The 20,365-nt window shown below is 39.7% G+C and overlaps 1 long non-coding RNA gene across 1 annotated transcript; it reads left to right on the forward strand.

Annotated features, from left to right (window-relative positions):
• The first annotated feature begins 8,610 nt into the window (after window positions 1–8,610).
• On the forward strand, window positions 8,611–9,787 carry LOC145432219 (uncharacterized). The gene is made up of 2 exons (XR_013912499.1): window positions 8,611–8,954; window positions 9,118–9,787. It is a non-coding gene; the product is annotated as an uncharacterized LOC145432219 (long non-coding RNA).
• Window positions 9,788–20,365: the final 10,578 nt, after the last annotated feature.

The raw sequence follows: 20,365 nt of genomic DNA on the forward strand, positions 1-20,365 counted from the left end.
ATTTTGGCGCCCCAGCTGCCGGAATATTACCGTTTTTTAAAGATTTTTTTCCCTATTTATAGATGATTTCATTGTTTAATCACATTAACATGTTCCTTATTTAATGTTTAGCGGCACTTGAAAAAGGCGAGATTCCATGTCAAATTAGCGCAACTAATTGTACATTACTGGATATAACCGTATTTTTATGGGACCAGGGCCGTGCAGAGAGGTTTAAAGGGGCGGGTGCTCAAAGTTAAAAAGGGGCACATTGAAACAGGGTGAATAACAACAACACACATTCACCAAGAATCTAATATGGGCAACAAGGCAAAGCAAACGTAGCCGATGTTCTACCTGATGGGTACAATGTTGCTGTTGAGGGGTTGCTGTGGATAGTACTGGAGGGCAGGGCTGTGTTGATCTGAGACTGTAGACAGTAAAAAGTCCATAGGAGAGATGGTAGCTGATTAAACAAGTGTCATGAGATAATAACAAAATGCAAAGATTGGTGACAGCGCTTGGAACCATAAGGCAGCAAAAAACTGTGAGAAATAATTTAGGCTCTGCCTGTGAATCACTCTTTGCTTCTCTTCTTCCTTCCATCCCATCATTTCATATATCACTCTCCACTCGCTGTCTATCTGAGAACAAGCTTTGCAAGCTCCTTTGACTACGATGACCTGGATGACTGAGAACCTTCACAGACATCTGAGAACAAGGCACAACTTGCTATTGCAATAAACTATAATCTAATTATCCACACCTAACAACTCTTGCACTTAATCTATAATAAAATGATGACAGAAAAATGTTATAGCAATGCCTTTAGTAGCCTCACACAGCTCCTACTGTTTCCTCCTCATGTCCTTACCAGGCATGTCTGGACAATGTTATATCATGAGTAATAATTTAAAAAAATCCATTTACATAAAGCAAACACATGCACGCACACACAGTGACATTTTAGACCTTCTTCAGAATACTGTATATACTATGGGCATCATGGTGCTGATCCAGAATCCTTACATTATTATTTATTACTAGAGCTACAATAATAAAGCAATGAGGAGGGGGAAGTAATAAATATGAAATAATGTCATTATGATGATTCCATTTGTTTCACTATCCACTCTGTGCAGGGGCAAAGCTTATTACATTTTTAAACTGTTTGAGATACAATAATTTTACTGCTGTAAAATCCAAATTTTGGCTTCTTGGGGCGATCGTGGCTCAAGAGTTGGAAGTTCGCCTTGTAATCGGAAGGTTGCCCGTTCAAGCCCCGGCTCGGACAGTCTTGGTCGTTGTGTCCTTGGGCAAGACACTTCACCCGTTGCCTACTGGTGGTGGTCAGAGGGCCCGGTGGCGCCAGTGTCCAGCAGCCTCGCCTCTGTCAGTGCGCCCCAGGGTGGCTGTGGCTATAATGTAGCTGCTATCACCAGTGTGTGGATGACTGGATGTGTAAAGCGCTTTAGTAAAATACAAATACAGGCCATTTACCACTTAATGTATGTTCTTTAAAATACAGCGTGTGTTTTTTAAAATATTATAATAATGCATAATTATGTGGACATGCATATTAGATCGTTTTTAGTGAAATATAATCCCTCCAGAAAGGCAGGAAAAGCTCTGTAACTTACTTTAAAACTAAATATGTTCCCTAAAACGGTGACAGAGCTACAGACCCATTACAGCCTTACACAGGTAGCCAGCAGCTATGACCAGCACTACATGTGCAGTTAATAAAAGGACAGGTAATGTTTGTCACGCTGTTGCACACACAGTACGCTCATTTGTTTCAGTTCATTTGTTTCAGTTCGTTCGTTGCAACAAGACAACTTACCAACGTGTACGTAATAAGCTGATACTCCTGGGTGCTATACACTACAGTGTAGGGGAGACCGGGGATAGTTGTAACATTTTTGACATTTCTGTCTGTAAATTGGAGCTCTTTTAAGGTAGTGGATTTAAACTGTAATGCAAAGTATTTACATGTCTCTGCTATTAAATAGTGCAGCTATTTTCTCTGCAGCACAATTACCCATTGCATGGTATGGTCTCAAGCACGAAGAGTGAAATGTTACAATTAACCCCATAGTCTGGGTTAGTTGTAACATATCCTGGGGTAAAATGTAACACAATGAAATAAGGGTACTAAAAAAACATTAACATCTTTTTTATTCAACACATGAATGCACTTACATCCATTTATGTAGATGTGTGTGTGTGTGACAGAATGCAGAAATCTAGCTTTTGAACATATTCCAACCCCCCAAAAAAGACAAATTCTGGAATTTTCTGCAACTGAATATTTCATTAATTTTGGTTGGTCTTCCTTGAGTTTGGCCTCATTGGCTCAGTGGGCATTATAACCTACAACTCTTGCACCAATTTTGAACATAACAATGAAGCTGAAAAAATGTAGTTGTTCACCAGCATCGCAATTCCATTACTTTTTATCATGGCTTACCTTGGTGTGGTTTGCAAAGTGCTTCAGAAAGATGAGGAAATCTGTTTCTTGCACCCATCCTGATTTATTTCCACTACCAGTACTTCCTACTGGTCCATCTCTGACACAGTGGCCTGCATAACGTATGTGTGGGGAACACAAACAGTGGAGGATTTGTGTTGCCAATGGCATTAACCGCATATACAAATGCGACCAGTGAACTTCTCTCTGCTGATGTCGTTGCCCCAACTTGTTTAATATAAGTTAAAGTAATAGTGTGGTAAGTTTTAACATCTGTTGTTATTGTTATTGTTATTGTTACAACTAACCCAGACTGTTGCTGTTACAACTGACCCAGACTCCTATAGCCATGAACTAGCTAACATTACAGCCAACGGCTAAAACACTAGCTCTAAAGACCTACACAGAATATATCCCCATAGACATACAAATAACATAATTTAAGTTTGATGAGTTTAGCTGCAAAGCAGATAATGCTATTACAAATTGAAATAAAGTAGAAAAACTTACTTTTTGGCATACAAATTACTTTTTTTCGTGTTAAATTGTCTGTGTTTGACAAAATGTACTGATTTTTCACATGTGATAGCAGAACTGAATTGGGCATGCACAGGATGAGTCACATCATTTGAAACTTAGCCCTGATTGGAGAAATTGGAAGTGTTACAACTGACCACGTTACAACTATCCCCGGTCTCCGATACGCTGTACACCTACTTACTGGTTTTGTCGCATCAGTCCGTGTCTCTGAGTTAACTTGTGTTTCTCCTACAGCTCCGGACCGCAACAAATGCGCGTGCTTTTTGTGAGCTCGTTCCCGGCTCGTACCCAGCGAGTTCTGCCGTCAAGGGCGATCATTGGTTAAATGTGATCATGTTACTGATGCAAGCCAGATCCTTTTATTTAGCAAAACTATGATTATTAGTTAAATATTATTGTTGAGGGCCACAGACAGGACTCCGCACGCACACATTAAAAATAATAATACTTTTTTTTTTTAAAAAGTTGCCTCAACAAAAGGGCACTTTGGGCACCCATCAGGAAAGGGGCGGATGCTCAAGCCCCTCTAGCCCCCCCCCCCCTCTGCATATGCCTGGTGTGGAGTCCTGTCTGTGCCCCTCAACAATAATATTTAACTATTAATCACAGTTTTGCGATCACAGCGATCTCAAATACTATTTTTTTTATGGTCAAACTATGTGATTTTCCAAATGTGTGTGTGTGGAGTAAAATGACCTTCTTCTTATGATGTTGTCACATGAATCATTCAGGATTAACAACACAAATTGTTTCGATAGCAGAAACAGTCTGTCTTATAGTTCTCAGACGTTTCTGCTAGTTTTACAAACACAGTCTTCTTCAGGTCTGTTTATGTAGCTTTTATGAAACTGATTTTCCATAGTACAAGTAGCTTTTAATTTTTCTTTGCTCTCCAGTATAAATGCAAGAATTTGCAAGCTTTATTGAAACTGTGACAAATGTAACACTCAATGCCAAAAACAGGGTTGATCAATGTTTCTATGAACACTGCTTTGTATATCAACAGCTCTGAAACCCCCCTTTAGTTTTTAAAGTAATGCAGAACAGGATCTCTCTCACTCTCTGTGTCTCTAAAAATCGCAACAAAACTGGCAATCACCTTGTAGAGGAATTTCTTTCATTTATGTATTGATCACATTGTTTATTGGTAATGCTTTTAGGTCACTGTTTTAGCATGTCTGCCTCATACTCCATTCAAACAGTTAGACAGATGTGGGGGTCTGGTAAGGAAGTTGGAGGGAAGCAGACAACTCCACAGGAAGAGTGTTTTTGTCTTTTCTCCACTGTAAGAGATGGCAAGGGAGTGTGAAACTTTCTTTGGGGCAAAGACCAAAGGTGTGAAAACAGCTGTGTACTGCCATTTGTTCCTGAAGGAGGTATTTAACCGAGAGCCATGCTAGGCTCAGTGAGAGACTCTGCTCATCTTCTGCCCCAGCGATGGCAGTCCCTCACAAAGCTTGGTATCTGTTCTTTGTCTTGATTAAAGAATGTTAGCTACCGCTCATCGCTTGTCTGCAGGCTTTATTAAATGGAAAACTTCTACAACTGCCTCTAAACAGTGGTTTATGGATTTTTATCACCTGCAACACCATGTAACACTTGGATGTTAGATTATTTTACCAGTCAGTGTTGTTAGCCCCCCAACTCCCAGGCTCCAGGTGTCTGAGCTCTAACCCTGGCTGCCAAATGTACCCCTGAGGCCTTTGTGCCTTTTACCACCTGACTAAGTTTGTAGTCCTATCTACTAATATTATTATTTTTTCTTTATTATAGCACATGGTTCAGTTAGGTTACTACTTTGACTTTCTCACTTTGAGCACATTTCTGACCCGATACTTTATTAAATTTTTTACTCAAGTGTTTTTGACACTAACAGCTGTACCTCTACTTAAGTAAAAAAAAATTGCCTGCACTTTTGTCACGTCAGTTGCCACTTTTTCTGGAGTTTGTACAATTTTTACATTCACATTTTCAAGGGTTTATGTGTTATCTTTGATCACAGTTCTAAAAAAGTTAACTTTCTTGACACAAAAGTAGCCCAAAAAAGACAAATATATGTCCATTTCTTTTTTACTCCAAACCTACTGATCGGAAAACATTATGTGATGCTGGAAGTTTTCATCCTATCCACCCCCAAAACAAGTTTACCTGTAAGCCAACACCATCCATCCATCCATCCATCGTCATCCGCTTTGTCCGGGGTCGGGTCGCGGGGGCAGCAGCCTAAGCCAACACATTAGACTTAAACAAAATTGTGAAATTCCTGAACAATATGCTTTGTGCAGTAGCAGTAGTACTAGAACTAGAACTAGTAGTCCTAGTATTGTGCAGCAACCAGGCTTCAAGAGCGATCACTCTTCTGGCTTGCAAATTGTGAAAACATGTCACAGTCTTAGCTGCAAATCAGAAATGTTGGTAAATTTAAAAAAGGAGGTTTGGCATAGACACAGACTTTATTAATGCCACACTCGGGAAATTCACATGTTACAGTAACACAATGGTCAGTAAGAAAAAGTGAATCAGAGATAGATTACAAAATACAAAAATAAATAGTGCACAAATTTAAAACAAGCAAAACACCTATGCAAGAATAACTACTAATGATTTACAAATACTTGTCATATACAGCCAATACACTCAGAGAATTTTAGCATATCAGTATAAAGCTCTCTGTAATTCCTGGACAGTTCATGAAATAATTTAAAATTAAATCTGCACGTCAGTTAACTTCTTTTTAAATAACAGGTTTATGCCTTAGATCTACCGATACAGGTAAAACACTCTGCTTGTATAATGCTGTATGCTCTCCCAGCTTACCCTTTTCTCACAACAGGGTGATTCCCAAAGTACGAGTCAAGAAAACGATGACTCTAAAACCAGAACAGAAAGATAAAGTTGGAAGATCAACGATTAAGATTTTTCTTCTTGGCCTTGTGTGTGTATGTTGTGTGTACCTCACAAGTCAAATTATACATTGTGATGGAGCAGTCACAGTACACTACAATGTACACTCACGAGACAAAGTTTGATTTTTCCTAACTCAAGTTTGTATGAAGTTCACCTTATCAGCTGAAAATATAAAAGCCAGAACTTAATTACATTGATACTTGTAAAGAGTTTCCAAAATGGTTTTTGATATTGTAATTTAACTTGAAAATCTTAGCTCAAACAGCTGCAAAACCTATTTCCCCAGCACGGAGATGCTGAATTCTATAAGGCAAATCCATAAATACGTGTGTCTGAGTCTTCTATCAAGAGTTACAGCTATCTCTATGAAGTTGTACAAAAAGGCTTTATTTCGCTAAGACAGTTTGAATGGAGTTCTCGCCCCAAACAAAGTATAGGTTTTAACCTTCTTATTATGTTAAGGGTCAATTTGACCCATTCCCGTTTTTGTGTTGACCAAAGTACTGGTCATCCTTTCTTTTTCTTCATGAAACCTTATGACTTTTCCTTATCTGGGGTCATGAACTAGTGTGTAAAATATGGACACTTTGATGTGTCTGGAATGTCTCTGCAGTGTTTGTATACAAAGAGGATGTTGCGGGTTATTTTGACACACACTTTTATGTAAGTAAAAAGTTGTTCAGATCCAAAATAAACATTTCTATTTGACGTACTTTGTTTTGACTGCTTCTGAATATACATTCAGACCCAGGTGTGTATGCAAGAAACTTTCTCTCCCCTATTCTTGTCACTGTTCTCATGTCAATTCAACACACCAAAAATGAGCTCCAGGAGGTTGATGACTGAACAAGCTTTATCACTGCTTTTCAACTGGGATAGTGATGAAGAAGAAGATGCTCCAGAGACTGAGGATCTTTCAGAGGCCGAGGACAATGTTATTGATGATCCAGACTGCCAATTTTCAAATAAAAACCAAGGAATGCAGCAATCATCATCCACAGAGGAGACATGGACATCTAAAGATGGTAATATAAAATGATCAATTCAATATCCCTGTGTTAGGCAAACAGGTTTTGCAGCCGTTTGAGTTAAGATTCAAGATTTAAGTTATTCACAAGATGAAAACCTATACTTTGTTTCGTTTGAGAACTCCATTCAAATGCATGTATTAGTTAGAAACGCATTGTCTTGGCGGAAAGAAAACGTTTTTGTACAACTTCATATAAATAGCTGTAACTTTTGATAGAAGACTCATATATTTATAGCTTTATCTTATAGACTTCAATATCCCCGTGCTGGGCAAACGGGTTGTGCAGCTGTTTGAGGTAAGATTTTCAAGTTATTCACATAATGAAAACCTATACTTTGTTTCGGGCGAGTTCCCCATTCAAATGCACGGAAATCGCAAGAAATGCACTGTCTTGACGAAATAAAGCGTTTTTGTACAACTTCATATACATAGCTATAACTTTTGATAGAAGACTCAGACACACATATTTATGGCTTTATCTTATAGACTTCAATATCCCCGTGCTGGGCAAACAGGTTTTGCAGCTGTTTGAGCTAAGATTTTCAAGTTATTCACATAATGAAAACCTATACTTTGTTTCGGGCGAGTTCCCAATTCAAATGCATGTACCGTATTTCCCGGACTACAAAGCGCATCTGAATATTAGCCGCACAAGCTAAAATCAGGAGAAAATCCTGTTTTGTACATACATTAGCCGCACCTGACTAAAAGCCGCAGGTGTTTCAATGTTGACTTATCATATGTAAGAGAATATGCGCAAAGGGAATTGTCAGGAAAGAGATGGCTGTTTGGAGACACACCCCTTTTATTAATATTTTGAAAAACAAGTTATGGGTACATATTTGCACAACTTTTTAGGTATATGTAAAAGTAGCGGTAATTACAAGTACGAAACGTACTGTGCTTCATAAATGAGTAACAAATGTAGTACATAACAATAACCTACAGCACACCAGAAAAATTGATTCGGACTACCTTTTAGGCTCAGGTGTATGGGGCGCCGTTTGTAAAGTGAAACATGCTGAAATTAACGGCAACATTTTTCCACATTTAGCTCAAAACAAGTCATTTTTTTTACAACATTTAGTAAAATATTTGTAACTTTTCATATTTAAAACAGAATTTTAAATGTTAAATCTAAATGTTAAATATTCAATCTAAATGTTAAATGTTAAATCTAAATATTATATTTAAATCTAAATGTTAAATTTAAATATTATATTTAAATCTAAATCTAAATGTTAAATCTAAATGTTAAATGTTAAATCTAAATATTATATTTAAATCTAAATGTTAAATGTTAAATCTAAATATTATATTTAAATCTAAATCTAAATGTTATATCTAAATGTTAAATCTAAATATTATATTTAAATCTAAATGTTAAATCTAAATGTTTAGGCTAACATGCAAATTTATTGCACGGATCAGCGGAAATACCAAAATAAAAGCTTTCCAAAAACCTCTGGTGCAAAAGTGTGCCGGTAGTGGTCAGACACGTTCTCACTCCCAAAGCGTAATAATTTTCGCTAGGTGACAAATTGTCAACATTTTATGCTTTGGGGTACCCAACACGTTCCTAAATTACGGCATTGGAAAAAGGAGAGCACATGAGAACCGTTTGGACTCAATCTACACATGTTCGTTCATTTTCTAAAAATCGATTTGGAAAACACTATTTTACGTCATTTAACTGCTAGATAAGGTCAGGAATAAGGTTATGGTCAGAGCTAGGGATAAGGTTAGGTTTAGGGCTGGAATACAGGGCTGGAACATCTATTACCGCGGAAGCGTCATTGCACTGGATCCCAGCCATAACCCGCCGCGTACCATAAGAACGCCGAAGGTCTCCTTTCGCGTTCCTCAGGAACGCCGCGGGACGTGACAAAACGTCGACATGTTACGCCTCGGGAGTGAGAACGCTCTGACATGTCAGTTATGAGGAGTGAAGGAAAAAATACAAGATTGATGATACAGGATCTGGATCAGATGGAGAAACAGGCGGAGGAGGCAGGAAGCCAGCAAGAGGTAGGAAGGCATCAAAATGAATAGCACAAACATGTCTGCCTGTTAAATATAGAACATCAGCCACCATGTTTTAACTCAACTCTAAAGGTAAATACTTCAAGTCCCTCTTCCAGCCTTGCGAGCTATAACCTCCAACCTCTTTGTTGTGTCATGCCTCTCCCAGGTCGTGGCCGTGGCCGACGAGGTCCAAACGTACAGAGCTCCGGTGACCACAAAGCACGCTCGGAGCTGAAAACAAAGGATCAGATCATGAAGCAGCGCAAGAAAAAGCAGAAGCACCAGTTCCTGCAGGGCGGGGGGATGAGGAAGCTCCGCTCCAAGAACAAAAAGTGGCTCGGATAAGTTAAAAAGTCAGGTTTTGGAAGGGGTGGCCATAAGAAAGGCAAGCTGAGGAAGAAACTGGGAGGAGGACAGAGGGTTGATGGTGTGGAGGACATCACGAGGAACTGGGTGATAAGCATCAGAATCATCTGAGAACATCACCAAAGATTTTCCTGGCGCTTTGTGTGACTGTAGATTAAGGAGAAAATCATTTGTGAATCTTTACACTGCAGAAATGCACGTCACTTCTTCCTTGATGGCCTGCTGAACTCTGCGTTTGCCACAGAGTTATGTTTAATTATGATCCACTAACCTGGATTTACTACTTGTAAGCATGTTGGCAGTCTAATAAAAGTGTTTTGGAGTACTGAAATATGTCTTATCAAAATGGTAAAATACAGATATTAAATATTGTGTGCTTAATTTGCAGTTAGTTTCAAAAATCGTCTCGCCCATCTTTTCTTAAAATAAGAGGTGCTCTATAAAAATGACATTAAATTCTGTAAACGTGCTCTATTTGCAATTATTTATCATTACTGTTGTCCAAGTGGTCTCATTTCAAAGTTGAAAGCGAGCATCGGAACGGGCAAGAAAGGCGACTTTTAATTGACTTTGAATGTGTTGTGGTTACTGATATCAGATGGGCTGGGTTGAGAAACTGGCTTAGAATTCCTCTTGCCTTCAGCATGGCCACGCCCCTCTGACTTCTGCAATCAACAAGGCATTTTTACCCAGGGAAATGTTTATTTCGCTTTTCAGTTTGGACTGTTCTCTGTAAATTCCTGAGAAAATTTGAGAAGATCAGGAGTGTCTGAAAAACGTAAAACAGCCCATCTGTCACCAACAGCAATGCTGCCTTCAAAGTCACTTAAATCACCCTTTTTTTTTTCTGGCATGTGATTGGCTGATTAGATATTTGCATTCACAAGCAGCTGAATAGGTTAGTGCAGGGGTCAGCAACCTGCGGCTCTTTAGTCTTTTTAGTGCGGCTCTGCGTGGTTTGGGAAAATAAATTATTTTTTTAAGTAATTAGCTGAAGTGTATTTTATTTATGTTAGTTTTTTTTTAACTTGTAGTTCTAAATTGGAAGATTACTGTGATATTGAAATATAAATATAAAATTATATTCTATTACAGTTTTTTCTGAATGCCTAAGCACATTTTTTGTAACTATTGGCTAATTTTGCAAAACTCTTCACACAAATAAGAAAACCTGTCACCCAATAATCAAAACATTGTAGTTCTCTTGCAAAAGCAAACACAGCTAGATTAACTCTTCACACCTTCGTAAAAATGGTGTTTCCGTATCAAACAGTACACACAAGCCATCATCTACTAAGCACACAATGCGCCAACTGCACACTGATGGTATGAATACAAAACACATCTGGCTTTTGCTTTCTCTGTGCACAAGGTAGGCTATGTCAGTTTGAGCTCATACTTCTGTCATAGATCCATAAGCATAGAGGGATCCAAACTTCAAGTACTGGTGTACTTGAAACACATCAAAACAAACACAAGTGTTCATTTCCAAGTATAGGATTATTTGCAATCGCCATAATGACTATATGGGTTACTTGGTCTGCAGTGAACATGCTTCCTCTGCCCCCAGCATCTGGTCATCTAGCAATTCTGTAAAGTAACAATTTCAGTATTTTTACATCAATGGTATTGGTGTGTTTCTCATTGGCATATGGCAGTGCTACAAATCTTTGTGCGAAGTGACTGTACTAACCGATTCTCATTTCAAGATGTCCTTATGGTACTTGCTACAGTGTAGCGGCTCGAGTTAGGCTGGACCCGTTGGCCAGCTACCCTCAGGGTCATTCCACGGTTGATTACATGGTTGATTACATGGTCCACTATTGTCATCAGCAATTCTATTTCTTACTCTTCCTACCCTTCCTCTCCCCCCTCCTCATCTTCCTCTCCCCCCTCCTCGTCTTCCTCTTGCTCCTCCTTGTCCTTGTCGTCCTCTTCATCCTACTTCTTCACCTCCACGTCCTCTTCCTCGGCCTCCTCTACTTCTCACTCTTTCTGCTCCCTCCATTGTACTCCGCACACACAGCTTACCTGTATTATAGTGCTTAGGCTGATTGCAAAGTGAACTAATTATCTAAAAAAGTTTTCACATGTGAAAGTGTGCCAGACAGTTGGCAAATTAGTGTTAATGATAGCCATACATGTGTATACTTTTGCTAGGAGTGTGTTGGAAATTTGGTAATTGAGTGTTGTGCAGTGAATTGTGCCTACCGTTTTGCAAAGTGTGTGTTACAAAATTGCAAACTGAGTGCAAAGCAGTTTATGTGCTTTTAGTTTTGCAAACTCAGTGAGTGGTTTTGCTATAAGTATGAATAGTTTTAGAGATTGTGCTACAGGAATCACAGTTAGGGTTTAAGCATTCAGAAAAAACTGTAAGTTTAGAGGTTTACACATCACATCATTATAATCATTGAGCCTGTCTGACTTTAATCGTCCACTTGATGGCGCAGTAGAGCCAATGAATCGTCACAATGCTTCGAACCATGAGTCGACCAGTTGGATGGAAAGCTTCAGTTCATCACAAGGCTTCATCTCACCATCACTAATGAAAGCTCTTATAATTTGGCTGCTATTAGAGACCATTGATTTAGTCTCTCTTTGGTTACTACGTGGATCTTTTTTCAGACAAATTAATGAAAAAAAATATAATAAATGGAAAAACAGAGTACAAATGTGGACAGTTAACTGGATATTACAGCGCGATTTCAGTGCATAAATACATAAATACAGGTCTGAGACGTAAGTGGTGCAATATTGATAGAGCTCACATGACTCCGTCCTGTTCGTATCCCAGAAATCCACCAGGATTTTAGTGCCTCATATACTGCACAGGTCATTGGCACACCTGAGATTCAGGACGACATGCTAAGCAGTGCTGTGTCACCATCAATAATACACCATATTAATGCAAGGTACAATTACAGCTGGGCTCCGCCACATTTTATTTTAACAGAGGAAATAAAATATGCAGCGCTAGCTGAGTTGGTTGAAATTCAGTTGCTACTTTAAGAGAATTTCATACAAGAATAATTGAAGATAAAATAGGTTATTAAAGCTGTCATCATTGCTTCAGTGCCATATTCTCTCTGCTGTAACTCCGATTTGAAGAGGGCTTGTTTAGGCAACAACTCAGAGCACTATACGATCACTGCCGGTCACTTAGGTGATTTGTTATAAATGTGAAAACAGCTATGCAGGTTTAATGCAAGGAAGTCTTTACTCAGTGTTTGGCATGGGTCCTAAATGAAGGAGGGGTAGTCTGTCAGTCACTGCATTCCTCACCTGCATGGGAAACTTCCCAAACTGGAAGTTATCAGAAACATTGGAGACAATACTGAATCCACCAGAGACAGCTGGGACAGGTCCTAGTCATTACCATACAGAAAAGAACGGATTTATTTCAGTTCAGTTCAAATTAATAAGGTGAAGAAAAAACAGAGACTGCATCTTATGTGTTTTCTATTCTATTCTAGTAGTTTTAGAATCCAATAACTACACAAACAATCATGGCAGTGAGGTGTGGAGGGCCAGGAGTGACAAAATGAATGAATTAAATATGCCATTAATTATTGAATTAAATGTTTCATTATTTAATTAAATGCCCATTCACTTCACTAGTGTTTGTAGTTGTTGTTGAGAAATGCCCACTGAAAGAATGGCCACCAGGGCAAGTGCCTGTAATCGGATTACAGTAACTCGTTACTTGTAACGCATTACTGCCCATCTCTGTTGAGAACAAATAATGTAAATGAATAATAGTGTTCAAATTGTTCGTTAAAACTCTGCATATCTCAGAAAAACTAAAAAAAAATCAGCTTTCTTCACTCACTTCTTTACAATGCAGCCATTACAGTCTTCTTTGATTGGTCGCTGCAGGATTGCCATTCTTCTCATGTTTAGTTTTTTTTCCTATCAGTGCTTTAATTCTATGAAATAAATTTTTCAAAGTCACTTTTTGCTTTCACTAGCTTGTTTTTAGTGTCCCACTTTTGGATCTTCTGAACTCACTCTGATTAAAGTTGTCATTGTACTAATGTTATTCATGTGCAGCTGACTTCACAGCTGTGTGTGGGTTTTTTTTTTGCTTTTTTGCAACTTTTTGTGATATCTAAATGTTTAACCTGTTCAATAACATTATTACTATTCAGTGATTATTATATATGATTATCACTTGGCTACGTGAACATACATAAATCTGTTCAATCTCAGCGACACAAGCATGTCTTCATGCGCACACACAGTTTCTACTCCCATTCATTCAGGTTTATATTTACAACTTTTACAGGACGAATGGACAGCCATCACTTTAAGGAAAAACAAAGAGAGAGAGAGAGAGATTATAAGTTCAGGGCAGGTCAGTTTTTATAGAAATGCATAGATGTGTGTTGTACTTCCATCTGGCTTATTACTTTCTAATGCAGGGGAAAGACATTGGCAAAGAAACACCTACTACATAAATAGTTTGATTTGAAGTTGCTCTTTTGAGTCCTCTCTATTGACTCTGACATCCTGCTGTTAACAGTTTCATGGTATTGCTTTGTTTGCTTTAAACAAACCTCACAGGGTGGTAGAATATGTCTGCGGTGCAGAGGTCCTTGGATCGCCTCTCTGTTGTCTTTGTTGACAGCAATGAAGGTGGTGAAAGAACTGCTCACTCCTGATTGGACACTGAGCTGCACCACCTTCTCCTTCACTCCTCCATCTTGCTGTCCTCTGAGCTCTCTCTCCTTCATCTCCAGGGAACGAATCAGAGTGCAAGCACCCAACCTGTGGACTGTTAATCTGCAGACAAGGAAGAAAACATTTACAGTTCTAATGTTTCCTATTTTTGCTACATTTGTGCATCACTGACTTTTCTGTTTTTCTGTACTGAGGGTGCATTCTTTTTATATTAGAATTAGTAGAGTTACAGAGGGTATATAGAGTGTGAACATAAAATAAGAGCTTGATTAGGCTGTAGAAACGGATGAAAATCCAGTAAAGTGAAGAGTGTGTGTGTGTGTGTGTGTGTCTGGCAGGAAGTGAAGCAGGAAGTCTGAATATAGCTTGTGAGCTTGTGAGAGACGTTTCAAAAGGAAAACAGAGGAATTAGAGAGTGAAAGTGCTAAGAAATAGTAATGAAAATGATATTAAATAAATGTCTTAGTGTGTTAATACAGGTGCCCATGGACTTGGCTCAACCTCAGATGAGTACAGCGGCAAAATGATAGATTAACATAATTGGAACGAAAAACAGGCCAGGCTTTGGCTGAAATTTTACAGCTTCACCTCTCATCCTGCCCTTATCCTGAGAAGAAGCTTAAAGGACAGTCAATCTCCTGATGAAGACAGAAAACAGACAGAACAACACCGTAGATTTGAAGAATTAACAGCAGGCAGAAGACAGTACAACTGACCTAAAACACTGAAGGGTCCAGCAGCATGTATGTTAATGGAACATGTGCTCTGAATTACAAGCTGGAAAGAGTACCAGTGACATGACTGTGTGAAAGCACTGCATTGGACTGTCTGAGTTCATATTTGCCATGCTGGGAGTTAACCGCCAAGAAAAGACTGAAAAGATGAAGAGAGAATGAACAGAGAAGAAGAAACGGCTGATTTGGGCCTGTGTTTGATTTGGGAGGCCACACAGGAAGCTGTGAGAAGAGGGGACGAGGACCGGTGAGAGGTGAAGGCTGGACGTGTTCAAGTGAAAGTATAGGAAAATTGGGTTGAAAATTGAGGCTGAACTTGTGGGGTTTAGAAATGTCCAGAGCATCGCAACAGAAAGGTGAATTAAAAAAAAGAGAGAGAGCGGGATGAAGAAATAAATAAACTAATAATACATAAATGAATAGAAAAATCTTTTGTATATGGCGCGGTGCTGTGGGCACCTAAGTCTTTGATAGTGTAGAATTTTCAAGTCAATACCATGGTTGCATCTACTGAAAATCTCTGTGAAGCTTAAATCTCAATGACCTTGACTTCAAGGTCAGAGGTCAACTTTTCTGAAAATCAGAGGAGTTTCACATTCATAACACAGGTATGTCTACTAGGAGGCTGAAGGGTAGCTCTATATATTTATAAATAATCAAAAACAACAATTATTACGCAATTTATTTCCAATTTGTATGGAATTTATTTCTGTAAAGGTGGTGTTTTAGGTCTGATTGAAGGACTGATGTGATGGTAAGGTGTCCACTGCTGCGCTTTGAAGATTGGTAGGCTTTTTTTTTTAAATTTTCACAAGAATTGCTACTTCCCCTAGAGTTTTGGCCACTCCAACAATCAGAAGATTTCCCTATGAGCAAGCATTTAGCGACAGTGGGAAGGAAAAACTCCCTTTAAAAAGGAAGAAACCTTCAACAGAGCCAGGCTCAGGAAGGGACAGCCCTCTGCCACGACTGGTTGGGGTGGGGGGAGTGAAAATTTAAAAAAAAGAAGCCAAAGTGATCATTTTTGGAGCAGCTTAATTAATTTTTGCATTGTAATTTGCTGTTAATGTCATTTTCCAACCCCGGTTTGTATTTTTATCACTTTTGTCCAGGGTGGAAGATGCCATGCTGGAGACTGATTCAGTATGGTCTTTCAATGTTGATACATGGGAACCTTTTAGAGAGGCCAGGGCTGAAAAAGGGATGCCGGAGAACCTGAGAGGGTGTTATCCGCTGGTGTGCATCCAAGGCCAACATCTGTTTAATTAGGCTGACAAATAAGCGTCGGCCCGCTTCTGGTCCTCGTCTAAACATCATTAGCTGTTCAAGGTCATCCAGACGTGTAAGTATTATGTATCTTGTCTCCAGGGATTCATGTCCTGTCCCTGGAACAGAGCCTTTATATTGTTCTTCCGTCTTAAATGTCCAGCGCTGTTGCTTGTATTTGTCTCCAATGAAATAGTTTTCAGTGTACACGCCAGAGTCTAGCACATGATCTGGTGGCTGACCCTGAGTCTCTATGATGAATTTCAGATAATCATAGTCATTCTCCGAAGGGTAGAGTGGCAGCCCTGTAGCAAGCTCCACAGCCACCAGCCCCAGAGACCACATGTCACTTGCTTCATTGTAAGGAAGGCCAAGCATAACCTCAGGTGCACAGTAACCAACCGTTCCCACAAAGTCACCAGGTATCACTGCAGACGCAGGACATGCGAGGCCAAAGTCTATAAGTTTGACTTTGATGGGAGACTCATGGCGGTTTACAACCATGATGTTTCCAGGTTTGAGGTCAGCGTGCACTATTCCCACAGAACTCAGGTGGGACAGAGCATTTGTGATTTGACCTAAAATTGGCCTGACTTCGCTTATGGGGAGACCCTGTTTATTCCGGTCCCCTATGTAGTCCCACAGGCATTGATCAAGGAGTTCAAATTTCAGGCAAACCCGCTGTCCGTCGTGGAAAAAGCCGTTCCATTGAACAATGTTGGCGGCATCTGGATCCAACCTTCGCAGCTGCTCCAAGATGAAAATTTCCACATGTGCCTGTTGCAGAATATCAGGGTCGCTCTTGTTGACTTTAATGGCAACAGCTTGGTTGGTTGTTGTGTCGCGACATTTGGCTACAATACCAAAGCCCCCTTCTCCGAGGAAAGCCTCTACCTTGTAGTGCTTTCCCAAAATGCTCCCTTTAACTAATTCAAGCTCATCTGAGCTGAATGATGGACTGGCTGATGTGTGGACGAATACTTGCTGAGAAAATTCAACCGAGTTTTGAAAACTGCAGTTGATTTTCTGTGATCTCTTGCTTTCCAAGTTTGAAGGGTGCTGAAAGACCACAGGGTTTTGTGATATTTCAGCACTCATGTCAATGCACAGGGAACTCTTAGGGCTGAAAAAGGGATGCCGGAGAACCTCCGAGGGTGTTATCCGCTGGTGTGCATCCAAGGCCAACATCTGTTTAATTAAGCTGACAAATAAGCGTTGGCCAGCTTCTGGTCCTCGTCTAAACATTATTATTTGTTCAAGGTCATCCAGACGCGTCAGTTTTATGCATCTTGTCTCCAGGGACTCATATCCTGTCTCATACTGAAATTGTAGGTCAGTCTTAAATGTCCAGCGCTGTTGCTTGTCTTTGTCTTCAATGAAATAGTCTTCAGTGTAGACGCCAGAGTCTAGAACATGATCTGGTGGCTGACCCTGAGTCTCTATGATGAATTTCAAAACATCATAGTCTTCATTTCCAGGGTAGAGTGGCAGTCCTGTAGCAAGCTCCACAGCTACCAGCCCCAGAGACCACATGTCAATTGCTTCATTGTAAGGAAGGCCAAGCATAACCTCAGGTGCACAATAACCAACCGTCCCCACACGGTCACCAGGCATCACTGCAGACGCAGGACATGCGAGGCCAAAGTCTATAAGTTTGACTTTGATGGGAGACTCATGGCGGTTTACAACCATGATGTTTCCAGGTTTGAGGTCAGCGTGCACTATTCCCACAGAACCCAGGTGGGACAGAGCATTTGTCAGTTGACCTAAAATTGGCCTGACTTCGCTTATGGGGAGACAGTGGTTTTTCCGGTCCCCTATGTAGTCCCTCAGGCATTGATCAAGGAGTTCAAATTTCAGGCAAACCCGCTCTCCGTCGTGTGACCAGATATTGGCATGTAGTCGTCGCCAGACTGTCATCAAAAGTGTGAAGTTTGGGACAGACTGGACAAAATACATTTTTAGAGATGAAAATCTTATGTCCAGTGATAAATGATCAAAATTCCACCACAAACATGGCTTTGACAAAGATGTCCCTTTCTGAAGTAACCCCAAAAAGTTCCTGAAGTAACCAAATGGAATTTAACCAGTGACCTCTCACTTTGCAGGCGAATGTGTAAACCAGCGATGCCTGGAAAACACTAAAACTGTGCCAAAATGTCATTTTACATTCAAAATGGCGGACTTCCAGAATTCCTCTTTGGATTGGGTTCACTGAATCTGTGTGTAATAAATGTCATACACGTATTTCAAGCTGTAAATAAGTTGTTAGAAGTTCTTTAAAATTTCTTAAGTGGTGCTGTAGATCCATTTCCGCAGTGCCAGTCACTTTTTTAAAAAAAGTACATTTTGACCTGATGTGAAGAATGCAAAAAATGTCATTAGTTTGGAAGCATGTTTGGTATATGATATACTTGCCTGACTAATAATAATTTATTATTACTATTACTACTGTTGTTGTTGTTGTACAATGGAGCCTTTCCCCTGTGAATGACCAGCTCCCAGCTAAAATGTGTATTTTGTGCCATTTATAAGGTCAGTGCTTTATCATACCTTAAACTGTGCAGGGTAAAAGCCTCAGTTGCTGGGAAAAGCACAGGTGTATTAGAGTTTTTTCTGAATTGCTAAAACACTAAACCCCATTGTAAAAACTAAACTATCAACTATGAAAACTCTTTCATCAAATCAGTCCCACTGTTGCCAAAATCTTAAACACTATTCAAAGCTCAGTCTCCCATTTAGCAAAACTCTAAACACAAAACACACTTAGCAGTGTGGTGCACCTGTTGTCGTGTGAAGGCTGTGTGCAGTAGTGATGTCTCCTGTGTGTCGAAGCTTTGAAGCGTGTGTCGGGTAATCTCGTGGTAGTTTTGTAAAGCGCGTATCGAGGCTTGCTTTGATTACGTATGCAGTGATGTTCGAGGCCTCGCGGGCAGTCCGTACCACGTGACTGATTCAGGAACTGGCTCGCCGGTTTGCACCAGATTCTAAATAAATTGGGCAGCAAAACACAGCTGATTCCCCGTCACATTGTGTTGTGGAATTGGATTACGTCCCAGTTACATACTTACTTGAACATTTCTCCTTCGATGGAACCAGCAAGGAAGAGAATATTTGTCTGACAACATTTAATCTCATCTCTCCTAATAAAGTATGCACACAGTAATAAATATCACAAATGATAAGTACCATAATATAAATCAACAACACCACAGATCTTATAATCTGATTTCTGTCTTTTAGTTTATTACAGTTTTTTTCTGAATGCCTAAGCACATTTTTTGTAACTATTGGCTAATTTTGCAAAACTCTTCACACAAATAAGAAAACCTGTCACCCAATAATCAAAACATTGTAGTTCTCTTGCAAAAGCAAACACAGCTAGATTAACTCTTCACACCTTCGTAAAAATGGTGTTTCCGTATCAAACAGTACACACAAGCCATCATCTACTAAGCACACAATGCGCCAACTGCACACTGATGGTATGAATACAAAACACATCTGGCTTTTGCTTTCTCTGTGCACAAGGTAGGCTATGTCAGTTTGAGCTCATACTTCTGTCATAGATCCATAAGCATAGAGGGATCCAAACTTCAAGTACTGGTGTACTTGAAACACATCAAAACAAACACAAGTGTTCATTTCCAAGTATAGGATTATTTGCAATCGCCATAATGACTATATGGGTTACTTGGTCTGCAGTGAACATGCTTCCTCTGCCCCCAGCATCTGGTCATCTAGCAATTCTGTAAAGTAACAATTTCAGTATTTTTACATCAATGGTATTGGTGTGTTTCTCATTGGCATATGGCAGTGCTACAAATCTTTGTGCGAAGTGACTGTACTAACCGATTCTCATTTCAAGATGTCCTTATGGTACTTGCTACAGTGTAGCGGCTCGAGTTAGGCTGGACCCGTTGGCCAGCTACCCTCAGGGTCATTCCACGGTTGATTACATGGTTGATTACATGGTCCACTATTGTCATCAGCAATTCTATTTCTTACTCTTCCTACCCTTCCTCTCCCCCCTCCTCGTCTTCCTCTTGCTCCTCCTTGTCCTTGTCATCCTCTTCATCCTACTTCTTCACCTCCACGTCCTCTTCCTCGGCCTCCTCTACTTCTCACTCTTTCTGCTCCCTCCATTGTACTCCGCACACACAGCTTACCTGTATTATAGTGCTTAGGCTGATTGCAAAGTGAACTAATTATCTAAAAAAGTTTTCACATGTGAAAGTGTGCCAGACAGTTGGCAAATTAGTGTTAATGATAGCCATACATGTGTATACTTTTGCTAGGAGTGTGTTGGAAATTTGGTAATTGAGTGTTGTGCAGTGAATTGTGCCTACCGTTTTGCAAAGTGTGTGT

The sequence above is a fragment of the Astatotilapia calliptera genome, chromosome 12 (genome assembly GCF_964374335.1).
Source record: "Astatotilapia calliptera chromosome 12, fAstCal68.1, whole genome shotgun sequence".
Lineage (NCBI taxonomy): Eukaryota > Metazoa > Chordata > Actinopteri > Cichliformes > Cichlidae > Astatotilapia > Astatotilapia calliptera.